The 15769-nt window shown below is 41.3% G+C and overlaps 1 non-coding gene across 1 annotated transcript; it reads right to left on the bottom strand.

Moving 5' to 3' along the window:
- Positions 1 to 3561: 3561 nt before the first annotated feature.
- LOC117714465 (small nucleolar RNA U13) lies at positions 3562 to 3663 on the bottom strand. Its single transcript, XR_004607543.1, has one exon. It is a non-coding gene; the product is annotated as a small nucleolar RNA U13 (small nucleolar RNA).
- Positions 3664 to 15769: the final 12106 nt, after the last annotated feature.

A 15769-nucleotide genomic window follows, 5' to 3' on the forward strand; every position in this document is an offset into this window, starting at 1 on the left:
CCAAGGAGATGGACTAGGCAGAGCCCCTAAAGTATCTGTACAGAATAAGAGGAAACTGATATTCCTGGTAGATTTTGGGAATTTAGGCTCACAGAAAGGCAATCAACTGATAAAAATGGTATTTCTCTTCCAGAAGAAAAAAATATACAAGAAAGAAATTATAATCTATTGCATAATGTTTACATAGATAAAAACTGAACAACCAAATATTTATAACACTTGGTGGCTGGGATATATGTGCCTATGTGGGTGTCTGTGTGTATGAATATATGCATTTGCTTCAGAGAAGCAGCTGGTAGTGAACAACTAACAGTCTATTATGCAAAATAGATGCTACCCAAAATAAAAAGAACAAAAGCATTCATTCAGAGCTGGTCACATTGCGCTACGCATTTCTCTCCCAGAGTCCATTCTCCGATGACTTTTTCCATGTTCCTTTCTCCTTTCCTTCTCCTGGCCCCTGTAATGTTTAAGAATGGCTTCCTTGTGTTGGTAGGGCCTACTGATGGACAAGCATGCTAGTGCATTCACCTGTGTTAGCATTCTGTCTAAACTCCACCCCCCACAGTTACCTGGCAACAGTAAGGTGTGTTCCACTACACTATAAAAGGGGCTGCTTGCCCCCTCCTCTTCCTCTTGCTCTCTTGTTCTCTTGCTCCTCTCTTGCCCTCTTGGGCTCTTCCCTTCCCCTCTCCTTTCCCCATTTTCTTTCCTCTCTTTCCACATATTCATGCCCCCGCCCCTCTCTGCCTCTACTACCCTCTTACCTCTCCTCCCCATGCCCTAAATAAATTCTATTCTATACTATACTGTCCTGTGACTGGTTCCTCAGGGGGAAGGGATGCCTAGGCATTGGCCCACTGAGACATCCCCTTCCCCCATACCTGACTATACCCCCATAGAACATATTCTTCTCTCTTTATCTTATTTGTTTATCTTTTTATAAACACATCAACCCAATGTACCTGGACCCTTCCTAAGCACAAGATTAGTCCAAATGCTGCCTCATACAAAAGTATGGTAACCTTCTAGAAAATTCTGTGTGACTGTTTTTGTTTAATTTCCTTCTGCTAACAGGGTGTTTTGTTTTGTTTTGTTTTGTTTGCTTTTGTTTTTGTTTTTTTTGCATGTGACATGCTCATTTCTTCATTCTTTCTGGTGAAAATCCCCATTTTGTGAGCTGGAGTTAGTGTGGACTCTGTTATAGACGGTGTGAATCACTGATGGAGGTCCCTGGGGAGTAAGGAGCTTGACAGTACTACAGCTTACTTTTTCCATACATGAAGGGGCCTGTGGATTCAAATACTCAGCCATCACTTGTCTTGAACCATCTTACTAAAAGAAACATTCATCTTCATTCATTTTTAAATCATGTGTCTTTTTAGAGTACAGAGTTCATAAAGTCTATAATCTGAATTTTTTTTCCCATTGACAGACATTTTTCTAATTTTTTGGAGCAAATATTAAATGTACTATGTTGTGCCTTCCTATACGTATTCCTAGCTCAGAAAATATTCAACCACAGACTTCTAGAAGTGAATCAAAAGTTGAATTCAATACCCACTAACATTCCCTCTGTTGCTGAGATCCTATAATCCTAATGGCATGAGAAACTTCAGTAACTTGAAACCTGATAGTTTGTAGTTTGTAATAATCACACTGGGCTCAAGTTGAGGTGAGCTTTTGAGCTAATAAAAAGACTTTCTAGGCAAGAAATGCTTTTCAAGATCAAATTGAGGTCAAAGATCTCTGATATAATACACAAATAATTTGTTCAACAATTAAGGTAGTTTCTTAGAGTCTGCTTTCAAGTATATTCCTCTACTTAGCAAGTCTGGCTTAGCATAATTTTGAAACTAAATCTGCTTGACTTTTCACTAATTCCATTAGCCTCTCCTCCCAGTTACTGTGAACCGGAAGGGTTCTGTCAAATGCAGCTACTTTACACACAGATGTAGAAAGATGATTTAAATGGGTTCCTTCTAACCCAATGAACACAAAGACAAGTCCCTGGAAATGGACACTGCCTCAGTAGTCAGAAGCTGTAACTCTGACATGCTCAGCATCTGACCACTGTGCTTGGTTTGTCGATCACCTCTCCAAAGGCTGAAACCATTTGAACTACAAAGATGGATAATGGAGTGAAGTGACTGAGCAGTCAATATTTTTTTCCTGAACTATGTGATAGGAGTGGAAATCCGTCCTCTGGTAACAGGAGGAAGCCTCAGGGGAACATTATAGAGGGACACTAAGTTCTAGTTTAGATGAAAATTAATTGGGTAGTAACTCTATGATGTCTGAGGAGAAAATAGATGCCATCTTCAACCTGAGTATTTCATAGAACAATGACTATACCATACCTCCGATCTTCCAATCTGTCTCTGTCTAGATCTGTTTATATCTGACATTTTATTTTAGCACTATATTTTAAGAAGAGACTTTGGACAAACAGTAGCAGGTCGAGATGAGAGTAAAAGAAAAACCCCAGAAACTATGTTTTATAAGGAACAATTGAAGGAATTTAATAGAAAAACATGTTTTTCTAATAAAACAAAAATGAAAATAATTTCTGAATTTTGGAAATGATTTCAGATAAGAATAGTATTCTGAAATATTTAAAATTAAGAGAATGATCTGTTGGCATCATTTTCTATTTTATTTTTCTTGGATTCTTATATTTACCACCCTTCTTCACCCCAATCCCTCCCAACCCCCCAACAACACTAGGTAACAGAGGAGGGTTAGAGGAAAAAGGGGGCATTGAATTCTTTTTAGTCTACTTCCTGATGATTAGTGGGAGTTCCTTGGGGACAATTCCAAGGACTCCTATTCAGGATATCTCTAACTTCTTGTTGTCTATTTTCTCTTCACCACTTGATAAACCAGCAATAGCAGCAGCAAGAGCAGGAGCCAGCAGGAGGCACAGCAGGCAACCAAACCGTAAACTGACATCTAAGTCAAAAAAATGGAAGACCCCTCTAGATCTTTCTTCAGATACCCATGGAGCAGTGGAGGTAACACCCAACCCTGACCTTACAAAGTCAGTTGACTCTCAGACTGATAAGGAAAACAGGTGTGAGAGAGTTCTGTCCTGTGATTATTTTTTTCTAGTAAAAGCCAGATGGATGATAGAAGAACATTCTTCCCTGGAGAATACATACATCTTTTGAGTAGGTGATGATGCTCATGAAAAGATAAAGGAAGGCACTCACAAACGCTGCCGCAGATCACAAAAGCTTGGTACCAGAGCATTATTCCAGGACTTGGTGGATACCAGTTCTGTTTCAAGTAACACTGCTCCGGAGTCAGAAGGGTGTTCTTTCAGACCTGATGAAGGAAAAGACAGCCACGGCTCTTCTCTTGGGGCTCTGGTCTATTTAAACCCTCTCCAGAGTCCCCAAAATTAAACTGTCCTCAACTGGAATAATCGTACCCCTGACAGAACATGCATGAGGCAAATAGTCTGCTACTATAGACAAGCTAAAGCAGTCCCATATCCCACACCTGGGATTAAAACAAAACATGTTACATAACATGACTGGGATTTTTTTCCCTTTTTCACGTCAGACAGGTAATGTGCCCATGTCATAACAAGGTTTGTAGGCGGCACATATCATGCAATGGCGTGAACCCAATCATCAAACTTTATGAACCAGAAAGGATCACATGACTGGGTTTTTAAAGAAACCAAAACTCTTACTATATGATTCCAAAAAAAAAAAAGAAGAAGAAGAAGAAGAAGAAGAAGAAGAAGAAGAAGAAGAAGAAGAAGAAGAAGAAGAAGAAATAAAAAACCCTACAAGTACTCTTCTCACCACTGTGGCCAAATACCTGACAGGAGCAAAAGAAGAAGGATTCCTTTGAGTTTATAATTGCAAAAGCTCTGTCCATCAGGGTATGGTGTCTGGAATAGGTTAGTCAATGGCAGCGCAAGCTTGCTCTGGTGTCTTCTCAATGGTACCAGCTAAGAAGCGGAAATGGACAGTGTGATGGCTATTCTTGGCTGTTATCCTGACTACAGCTGGAATTAACAAAAACCCAAACTGTGCAGGACTTTCCCCCTAATTATTTGAAGTAGGAAAGTCCACTTCTAATCTAGATCTTTCTAGTTGGGAAGATATACTTTTAATCTGGACCACGCCTTCAACTGTCAGCCTATGTAAAGAAGCTCTCTGTCCCTGCCCCTGTCCCTGTCCCTGTCCCTGTCCCCCTCCTTCTCCCTCTCTCCCTCCCTTTGCCTACTTGCTCTTGGTCTCACTATAAGTCCATTCCTTCACTGGCATTGGAGCTTACATCTTTGGGAATCCAATATATACTAAAGACCCGCTAAGACATCCAGCTGTGTGGACATCCAGCTGTGTGGACTGAACAACTACTGACCTTTCCTTAACAGACAGCCATTGTTGGATTAGCTGAGCCACATCCTATATAAACATTATAATAAATCTCATATGCATGTACACATATACACACAATATATAATATATGTAATATATTATATATATATATATAATAATGAATACATATATTCATTATTATAGTCACCCTTAAGTTCTATTCCTCTAGAGAACCATGACAAATGAAGACAAAGTATAACTCTTAAGGGCGCACTGCCTATGACTCACCTTTGCCAGCCAAGCCTCAGAGACTGACAAGAGCTGGGGTGCAGGGATGCAAACACCTTGACCTGTGAGGGGCATTTCAGATGCAAAGCAGCAAACTAGGTGTGGTGGTTACTACTAGTGCTCTATTGGTCTTCCTGCATTCCCCTTCCTTGCCTTCCCTTCCACTCAAGCTCATTCAGGCAATGAGTATCAGACACTGGATTCAATTGCTGGGGTTGGATGTGGAGACTGTGGTGACAAAGGCTTCTTCTGCCTTTTAAAAAGAATTTGAAGTAATGGGAGAAATGGTCTCCAGTAGTGGGTTAGATAGAAAATTGCTACTTTCATGTGTTTTACTGCCTGTGTGTCCCAAAGTCTGATCTCTCCTACCTCCTTGTCAAACCAAGGGACTAAACTTAGGTTGTCAGGCTTGGTAGCATTTACTTTACCCACTGGGACATCTCCTGGACTGAAGAGTGCTACATTTTAGGATAAAGGGAAAATAGTCCCCAGGGAGTGACCCCAGGGCTCCTTGACTGTGGCATCAGCAGCTCACTCTCTCACAGCACCCCCAGTGTGATCTAGAAAGGCAGAAAGCTCTGAAAATTTCAGTGAAACAAGCACAGGACTGATTAACAAAGGATTCAGGAACACTCTGAATATGTAGCTTTGTGTGGGCTTCTGGGACTTATTCGAATGAAGCTACAGGGAAGTAGCTGGGACTCCAATAATCACTCACATGGAGTATTGCTATCAGCACTGCCTAGAAGAGGCTCAGATTGGAATGAAAGCTGATTTAATGACATGGTAATTTCTGGAATAATATATCTGTATAGCTCAAAGACATAAAAGAAGATCAACACATAAAAGGCTATAGAGAGAATATTTTGGTTAATACAGGAAATAAATTTCTGTTGAACCTGCCCAGCAATTGATTCAGATGGGTTTGAGAGGCAGGAGCTCCGACCACAGAGCAGAAACCTGGTATATAAGCCCTTCAGAAATATGTCAGGGAAGAATCTGGTGATTCGATGGCACAAACTAGACTGAATAATCTCTTTTACCCCTTCAGTGCTGGGTTCTGTGATTTCCTGAGTAGGTGGCTCACAGCACTAATAGAATGGCTGATCTAAGTAGCCAGGAAATATTACCACAGGGGCCCTCAGGAAACAATCGATGGATATTGTGTGTCATCACACTTCTTGCTGAATAACAACTGAAGTGTTTGTTTTACTCTGGTTCCTAGAGTGGGCAACACAGCTCATTCAAAGAAGGGAAGGCAGCTGTGTTTAGTTGCTTGTTCTCAAAGCTGGAAGTATGGCTTTTTCCCCCCTTTGTGACATCTAAGGAATGTGTTTTTCTTGTACTTTGAGGTAACTACAAGACTAAGCTTCAAAAAAGAAGACATTTTCAAGCAACTGGAGGGATTATAGGCAAAAGGAAGTTAAGAATTGCACAGAAAGAATGGAAACATTTCAAATATCACTCCAAAGCCAAACTGAAAGTTTTATGACAGGAAATGTTAGCTTCCAAGTGTTGGACTTGGCTCATATGTCCTGGTCTTGCTCTGCTGTGTCAGATGCAATTGTCAGTATTTGCAAGAACCAATTAACACACACACACACACACACACACACACACACACACACACACACACACACCTTGTGCTGCCCAAGCAGTGTTTCTTGCCCAGTACCTTTGGCAGTATGTCAAACCCAGACATAGCTTTAGAAAAGAAAAATTGGGGCAGATGATTTAGTACAGGAGCTGGCAAGGATGGCTCAGTGGATAAAACCTCTTGTGGCCAAGTCTGACAACTTGTATTTGATCCTCAGGATCCACATGGGGAAAGGAAAGATGTCCTCTACACAATATGAATGCACTGTGGCACACACAGTATGTATATATTTGAAATACTGGGAATTTAGACAACCCTTAGATAATAACATAGGAAACTATTCTATCCCCACCTCTTGTTAAACAAAGAATGGATTATGAAATGGGCGTTTTCACGCCCTTATTTGTTGGACTGCAGGCTGTAGTTTGATCCTATGCCAGACCCTCAGAGCCTTGTCTTAGGTTCCGCAGGGTTGTTGACTTTAGAGTAGTAGAGGCTCCAACCTTCCATGTGTTTTGGTCTTTGGTTGTGAGGCTCAGTAAGATGAAGAGAGATTTTGTTGGCTCATTTGATTACCCAGTTCTTAAGAGTTGGTGATTGGAGCCAGATTGGAAAGTGCTAAAAATGTGTTTGAGTCGAGTGAATTCTTTTGACATTGTTTCTAGTTTGTAGAACTATCCTTTAGTAAGTAAATAACACTTCCCAGCATGCTTCTGGAAGTAACTTTCCTGTGACCCAACAAAGACTCTTTGCTTAGCCAAGTGTTAATCAGGATTCTAAATCTTGTGTTGGCCCCTCTGTATATTGGCTTGTAATATTCACCATTCACACACACACACACACAACCCTCTGTTAAGTCAGTTTAGCAAAAAAAAAAAAAAACCATTCTGGATCTGACTTATCCATGGTACCTGCCAAGTGTTCTCAAGCTCCACCACTCCTAAGCAATGGCTATGCTCCCTTGCCTGTCTCCAGCAAGAATTCTATAAGGTAAGTTCATCCACAGTCTCCTTTACCTGCTCTTAGGTGCTTTTCTATACACTGACATGCGCCTTGCTTTCTGGCTGTGTGTCCCCATTTCTAGCTTCTGCTGTATTTAGAACTGAGCCAACCCTCTCCCCACTCTGAGACCCCTTTTCAGCAGTCCCTGTGCCTATCAGGACTGTCCTGAATAAAGTCTTTTTTTTTTTATCCTGCTTCAACTTCTCGCTTTTGGGTTTTTTGTTTTGTTTTGTTTCTTTCCTAACGTTCTTCATTTTACATTTGTGCTGATGTAAAAATATTTTATATGTTCCTTACTTTACTGTGGAATAATTTTTCATAATATTGTTTTTGAAATCGGGCCTCTCTTGACTACCTAATTTTGCACTTAATACTAGAAATTGGCATGGTCATGTTTTCTGGGTTAAATTCTTCTCGTGTTCATGTTTGTTGTCATTGGAAGGAGAGGTGGCTAAGGGTTTTTAAAATTCTAAGAATAGAATGAAGGAAGGCTTTTAAAGTCATTTAAAAGAGCCATTTATGTGCGAAGAAAACCCAGAGTTACTTAGGCTCCAAGAAGAAAATCAAAATTAGGGCATGAGGAGATGGCTTGTTGGCTAAGGGTTCTTCCCACCAAATCCGATGACCAAAGCTCACTCCTTGGAACCCATATGGTGAAAGAAAGTTGTTCTCCAACCTTCATATGTACTTACACACATGTCTGTCAAGCACACAAATAAATTAAAATATTAACATTCTTCTAATAGTGAAAAGTCTTTATCAAAGTAGCTAATTTTAAATGATCACAAAGTTTTCATAATGCTTTTAATAATTAAAGAGCCATATGGATGCTGGGGTTTTTAGGACAGACATGCTGTGAGCTAGTTCTGGGGATTGAATCCAGGGCTGAGTGGATAATAGGAAAGTACTCTGCCATCTGGATTAGATGCCCAAGCCCCATAATTTCTTCTCTCCCTCTCTTCACCTGCCCCCTTCACTCACTGATTTTTTTTTTGAGACCCGGTCTCATGGAATCCAGACAGGTCTTCAATTCACTATGCAGTTGAAGATGACCTTAAACTCTTGATCCTCCTGCCTCTACCTATTAAGTGCTGGGCTTACAGGTGCCTGGTTTGGTATACAACACTTAATTCAATCCATAGAGACTACTGATTAAGAAAGTAAAGTCTGATCGAGACTAGCTCAGGCTTGTGGAACAACCACTCAAATACCCAACAAACCAGGCCTTTGGAATTTATGGAATACCCCAGGCTTTTTGGGACTTGAAGAAAAGCATTAACCATTGATCTGTTGTTGGTGTTTGTTTCATTTGCCTCAAACATACTTTGACTCTGTGATGTCTCCACTGTCTAGTTTATTCACAAAAGCCTAAGTGAATGTCTACTGTTTTAGGCAATTGTTTGTTGCTGCCAATAAGATCACAATAGCAGATGTGGCCCTGCCTTAATCTGCACCTTCATCCCTAGGAAGAGAAACGTGCAAATGAACGGAGGGGAGTGCTGCATGTTTACTTTGTAACTGTCCATCCTGCCATCCATCTTTGCTGTCCATCTTCCTTTTGTAGGGGCAATGTTGCCTCCCCTAAGCTTGCTTTCTGCTTCTCTTTTGGGGTAATGGGAAAACAGAAGTGATAATGATGATAAAGATAGAGACCTGAAAGAGAGGAAAGGTAGGCAAAAACATGAGTTTTATGTGTCAGTTTAGCCCAGAGAGAGGGTCAAATATTCTGAAGGCTTCTATGAGGTGTTTGGGATGAAATTAACATTTAGAATGTTGGCTGAGTATAGAAGGCCACTGTTTACAACTGGACTAGTGTCTTTGGGTCAGCTGAAGATTTGAAACAGAAAGAAAAAATAGATTTCTCTATAAAGAGAAGGAATATAGCTGGCAGATGCCCTTTGAACTTGTACTGTAGATTTTGGACTTGCTATTCTGTAGCAATTTCCTTGTAAGGATCCAGGATGATCTAAAGAAGGTTTGCTCAGACTTGGGACATTTTAAAGGCTTATTCCTTAAGATTCAGGAAGTAAACAACCAAGGAGTCTCAGGAAATACCTGAAACTGACCAAATGCACAAGGCCCCTCCCTCCCCAAGGTTATATAAAGCAGTAAAGACATCTTCAGAGCCTAACTTTCATGAGCCATCATCCACGAAAGAGTGAGCTTTCAGTGATACAGCTGATTTTGAGATATTCCTGCTTCTATAGGAAGCATACTCCTGTAAGTAACCCCAATAATCTAGTGGGTTCACCAAATTAGACTCTGGTGGCATAATTATTTGGTCTGCTGTCAGCTTCCTGTCTAGGGGAGGTAGACACTTGTTCACATCTCAGGAATGCTCACAAATCACTTGCCCAGACTACATAATCTCATGAACCAATCCTCTTCAATCAATAAATCAACCAAGCAAACACATACTATTTATGATTCTCTTTTTATAATCTGTCTCCCCTCTCTCTGATTCTTACACATATATACTTTATTTGTTCTGTTTTTATGAAGAATCCTGAATAATTGCAGATTTTGATACCAAAAAGTAGAATACTGGTATAACAAATACCTTGAGGCATAAAAGTGCCTAGGGATCTGGATCATAAGCAGAAGCTAGAAAAGTTTTGAGTTCCTTGTTAACAAAGTCCTAGAGTTAGCAGGGCAGTGGTGGTGAACACCTTTGATCCCAGCACTTGGGAGGCAGAGGCTGGCGGATTTCTGAGTTCCAGGCCAGCCTTGTCTACAGAGTGAGTTCCAGGACAGCCAGGGCTACACAGAGAAACCCTGTCTCGGAAAAAAAAATAGTCTCCGAGCAGTGGTTCTCAATCTTCCTAATGCTGTGACTCCTTAATACAGTCCTCGTGTTCCTCGTGTTGTAGAAGCTCTCATCCATAAAATTATTACATTGCTACTTCATAAATGTAATTTTGCTACCATTGTATATCAAAATGTAAATATCTGATACATGATTCCTGTGAAAGAATTGTTTGACCCACCAAAGGAGTCATGACCCACAGTTGAGACCTGTTGTCTTGTCTAAAATATCTTGAAGAAATTTATGGTAGAAGTATGAGTGTTAAGGTAATCCTGATGAGGTCTCAGAAATAAGCAGTACACTGTTAGAAAATTGAGGATAAAGTGATAAGGAACTTGGCTGAATTATATTATAGAGTCTTTTTTGTATACTTTGGTTTTTTGAGATGGGTTCTCACTATATAATTCTAGCTGTCGTGCAACCCAAGTTAGCCTTCCTGCCTCAGCCTCCTTGGTGATACAATCACAGGCACAGATACCACACCCAGCTATCATTCTCATGCCCTGTGGGAGGTAAATATTTGAACATGAACTAGGACACTTAGCAAAAGGTTGAAAGTGTGGCTTTGTTTCTCCTGATAACTGGTACAGAATGTCAGAGGAGAAGATATATTATGAATAAATTGTTAAGGAACCAGGGTTGGAAGATTGGAGAAATTCTTCACCTATTCCTAGATTAGCCAAGTTTTTCGTCACTGTGACAAAATACCTCACACATATGACTTAAGGGAAAGAGGATTAATTTTGCTCACAATTTCAGAGAATTCAGCTTCAATCACTGTGGCCAGGAAGCAGAGAGAAAATGGCTATACCAGTAGAATTCGTCCTTTCTTCCCACTTACTCTGCTAGGGCCCCAGACTACCATGTTGCCTATACGGGGATGGGGGAGCAAACTGTAACCATCACAGATATACTTAGAGGTGTGCCTTACTAATTCCTAAGAGACTCTTTTTTTCTTTCTTTTTTTTTTTTTTTTTTTTTGTTTTTTGTTTTTTTTTTGTTTTAGTTTTTTGAGACAGGGTTTCTCTGTGTAGTCCTAGCTGTCCTGGAACTCACTCTGTAGACCAGGCTGGCCCCAAACTCAGAAATCCTCCTGCCTCTGCCTCCCAAGTGCTGGGATTAAAGTGGTTCGACACCATTGCCCAGCTCCTAAATGACTCTTAATCCAGTTAAACTAGGGACCAAAATCAACAACCCTCACACAACATTCTTCCCAACTCAGAAAGTTTGTTGTCAAGAGACACGAAGGGAAGAGATAAACAAGCATTTGGCTATAAAACAGTGAGTGTGAACCACTGCTGCATGCCATCTGGATTAAAGAAAACAGAAAAACAAGATAGACATAAAGGAAGACGGTGTTCTAGTTTTCTTTTCTGCTGCTATGATAAACACCATGACCAAAAGCAACTTGGGGAGGGGAAGGCTTATTACATCTCACAGGTTACAGCCTGTCATCAAGGGAAGCCAAGGCAGGAACTGAGTGCAGGAGCTTCAAGCAGAAACCATGGAGCAACATTGGTTACAGGCTTGTTCCTTCCGGCTTGCTCAGCTAGATTTTCTTACAGCCCAAACTCACCTGTTAGAACAGGTCAATCTGATAGAGGCGATCCCTCTGTTAGAACAGGTCAATCTGATAGAGACGATCCCTCAATCGAGGTTCCTTCTTCCCAGGTGTGTCAAGTCCATGGGCAGGATTAGCCATCAAGAACTGTTAAGACTTTGATGATTTTGCAAAATTCGGGGAAAAGGGTTATATGTCTATAAAATATGTCTTATCCTTTAAGAGAAGAAGGACACTAATGGTGATCCAGATCCTCACACGCACCCAGGAAAGCCACGTGGAAATAGGTAGGAGCCAGGAAAAGAGCATCTCAACCTACATTTTGATCTTTTATTTCCGGACTCAGCTTTCTGAGAAAACTGTTACTATGCAGCCCAGGCCATGCAGCTTGAGTAGCTTCATACAGTGAATGGCACTTGATGGAGAAGATAGAATCTTCCATACCGGGAATAGGGTGGAGCAGAGCAGACCTTCAATAAAAGTCCTACAAGTCAGCATGTGAAACCGTGGAATAGAATACTGCTGAGCACAGCCAATAGATAGCCATCAGCCAAGCAGAGCTGGGGATGATTAAAGTTAGAAACACTAAACCGTGAGGCAAGGGTTTATTCTTTGTTCTTACTTTATAAGTGAAGCAGTGAATGTGAAAACAAGACAGAAGTAAGTGTGTGTGTTGTGGGAGGGCACATGTGGGTAAAGAGGTCAGAGGTCAAGTGACCTCTTTCATCACTCCTCACCTTGTTCCTTAGAGGTAGGGTTTCTTACTGAACCGAGTTTCTGATTTTCAGTAAGGCTGACAGCTGGTACATACCAGCCGTCTTCCTGTCTCTTCCCCTCCCAGTGCTTGAAATACAAGCATGTATGTGACCATACCTAGCTTGCCTGCCTGCCTGTCTGCCTTCCCTCCTTCCTTCTTTCCCTTCCTTCCTTCCTTCCTTCCTTCCTTCCTTCCTTCCTTCCTTCCTTCCTTCCTTTCTTCCTTCCTTCCTTCCTTCCTTTCTTTCTTTTTTTCTTTTCTTTCTTTCTTTTTTTGACATGGTTTCTCTGTGTAATAGCCCTAGCTGTCCTGGAACTTGATTTATAGACCATGCTGGCATTGAACTCAAAGAGAACTGCCTGTCTGCCTCCCAAGTGCTGGGATTAAAGATGGGTGCCACCACACCTGGCTCACACCCAGATTTTTACATAGGGGCTTGGAATGAGCATTCTTAACTTCTGAGCTATCTTTTCCAGGTTCAGAATTTTTAGTTAATAAGCTTATTAGTTGATGCAGATGCTACAGAACAAGCAACCATGGACCACACTTAAAACTCACTGCTCTTGTCCAACTTCATAACCAAGTCTTTCAGTGCCCTGAAAATGCTAGAGCTAGACACTTCCAGGGGTAGTAATTTAGTTTCTTGCTTTGGAAGGAGAGCAAAATCAAAATACATAGAAACAGTGTTTGCTTCCTCATGGGTGGGAGTGGGGGGCGGGTAACAGCAATAACAGTGGCAGCAATTGTCATTATCACCTTCCTCATTCCTGCCTTACAGACTTCTGTAGTAAAGAGTAGGTCAAATGGTCCATGCATGAAACAACAACAATGTGTCAGGGGTTGATGCTTTTGACAATTTAAAAGTAAAAGACTGTGGAGAATTTGCAACATGTTTACCCTATTGAAACATGAGTCAATGTTCAGGTGATACTAATAGCCACTTAGTTAATGGTTACATGCAACTCACACTTTTAAGGACAGTAAGTGAATTCACCCTTGCTATTAAGCCTGTGATGCCTTACAGTGCTGTGTGAACTAAGGTAACAAGGGGCTGAAATTACTAGGATTCCAGGTGAATATTCCAACTTTCTGTTATTTTAAGAATTGGTGGCAGGAGAGATAGCTCAGCAGGTAAGAGTACATACATAATGCTTTTGTAGAGGACCACAGTTCAGTTCCCAGAAACCACATTGGGTGGCTCAGAACTGCCTGAAATACCAGCTCTAGGGCATCTGATGCCCTGTCTGGACCTGGTAGTCTGATGTGTACATTTCCAGCACAAAATCACAGACATATAAGCATAATTAAAAATAAAACAAATCAGCGGGGCATGGTGGCACATGCCTTTAATCTGAGCACTCGAGAGGCAGAGGCAAGAGGATCTCACCTGGTCTACATAGTGACTTCCAGGACAGCCAGGGCTATTACAAAGAAACCCTGCCTTGGAAGAAATCAAAAGAGAGGGGGGAGGAGAGTGGGAGGGGAAGGGAGAGTAAGAAAAGAAAGAAAAAGGAGAGGAGGGAGGGAGGGAGAGAGGGGGAGAGAGAGAGAGAGAGCATGTTTAGAGTAAGTTGAAAAAAGAGCCTGAGGTGTAGAAGAGGCAAGAACCAGACTTACATGTATTAGGAAATATGGGTGACACCTCCTTAAGGGTTCTTTTTTAAAATATAAACAAGGCTAGAAACCTCAGGGAAGAGGACCCGAAAGTAACCCTCCATAGATGATTTCCTCATGAGTTACTTGTGTATAAAATATCCTCCACAGGCTCATATGTTGAACACTTGTTTCTTTTGGGGAGTTGGACACTGCAGACGGTGGGGGCTAGCTGGATGAACTGGCCTCTGAAATGAGTCTTTGAAGGGTTTACCTGGGTTCCAGTTCCACTTCCTCACTGCCATGTGATGATCAGCCTCTTATGAATTCTTCCACCACGATGACATTCTGCCTCATGACAAGTCTAGAAGTCAGTGGAGCCAAGGGCTACAGTCTGAAACCTGTTTCATGTGTTAATGTAAGACTTTCCTCCCTAAAGCAGTTCTCCTGTGGATCTTAGTCACAACCATTCAAATGTAACTGACACATGTTCCCTCTAATGTCATCAGAGGCATCATCTGTGCTTCAGCAGATACCAAGAACATTCTGACACATGCAAAGAAAGGCTTCATCTGGGAATTATTCTGTCTTCCTTGTTTTACTAGGATTTTGAAAAAAGAAAAAAGAAAGGTTGCAGAATCCTATAGCTCTTTTCTTTTAAACATTGTCTGTGAGTTCAGTAAAACCTGTTTCTTCTGACTCACTGGGCTCATTGTTGCTGACAGTGGGCATGGGCTGACATTTTTCCATGGACAGAGTATAAGTGTTGCTCCGTGATCACTGTGTTGACTTTGGATTACAAGTCAAGATCTGACACAGGTATACAAAATAAGGGGAAACAGCACTGACAGGGAAGAAGAAGTTTGAATAATGATGTTCCAAAAGGACATGATCAGAAGACATGTTTGTTCATTCTTGCCAACAGGAGGTGGTACTGCACATTGCTTCCTGCCGTCTTCTTGATAACTATGGGCTGATCAAAAAGAAGGGAACACTGACAACTTAAGGTGGCTTAGGCCCAATAGTGCTATTTAAGAATATTTTATTTTCACAATTGACCCTATTTCTTTAGAACTTCTGGGCAAGTGATATGGAAATGAGTTTGACAAGTTAAATGTTAAGTTTGACAAGTTAATGCCTAATCCTATATAAACCTTTATAATTTCATTGTTGTGTTTACTCCTATGGTAGTGGACAACATTTGAGCTTGCAAAGGGCAGATTTCTTTAAAGGAGGCACTTCTACTTTGTTCCTCTCAACTCTCAGGAACTGTAATTACTGTCTCTAAGGACTCACCCACTTTACAATCCCTGACAACACATAGCAAGGGGAACTGAGAAGTTTGCACCAGTGGCAACCAGAGAGCTCCCTGAGTAGGTGTTAGGGCTCCACGTAGTGACATGCATTTCCTGTTTCTAAGATAGCAAACGGATTCAGGCATTGAGGAAAAACATGAGTCATAGGTCCTGTCACTGACTCTATCATGCAGTAGTTAGTGTAGCACCAGCCCCTTGTCCCTGTAAAACCAGAAAGACAGCAAAACTAGTTTTCCTTGGAGATGCTCCCTGTCTGCATTCTACCATATACAGAAGAATCCTTCCATATTCTATCATAGGCACAATAATCTCAGTTTGATGCTATAGGACATTGAACACACGGCACAGCCTAAGCAACCCAGGCCATGGAAGCCATTGGTGTAACTTACCTACACAGCCTGCTCAGCATGACAACCAGATATCCAGGCAGGTCTTTAAAGACTGTAAAGTTTGCTCTGTAGCAAGCAGTGCAGGGAGGAGATTTGGGCTGTAACTTTCTCTGCTTCCAAGTG

Source organism: Arvicanthis niloticus, chromosome 8, assembly GCF_011762505.2.
Source record: "Arvicanthis niloticus isolate mArvNil1 chromosome 8, mArvNil1.pat.X, whole genome shotgun sequence".
In the NCBI taxonomy this organism is placed as follows: Eukaryota; Metazoa; Chordata; class Mammalia; order Rodentia; family Muridae; genus Arvicanthis; species Arvicanthis niloticus.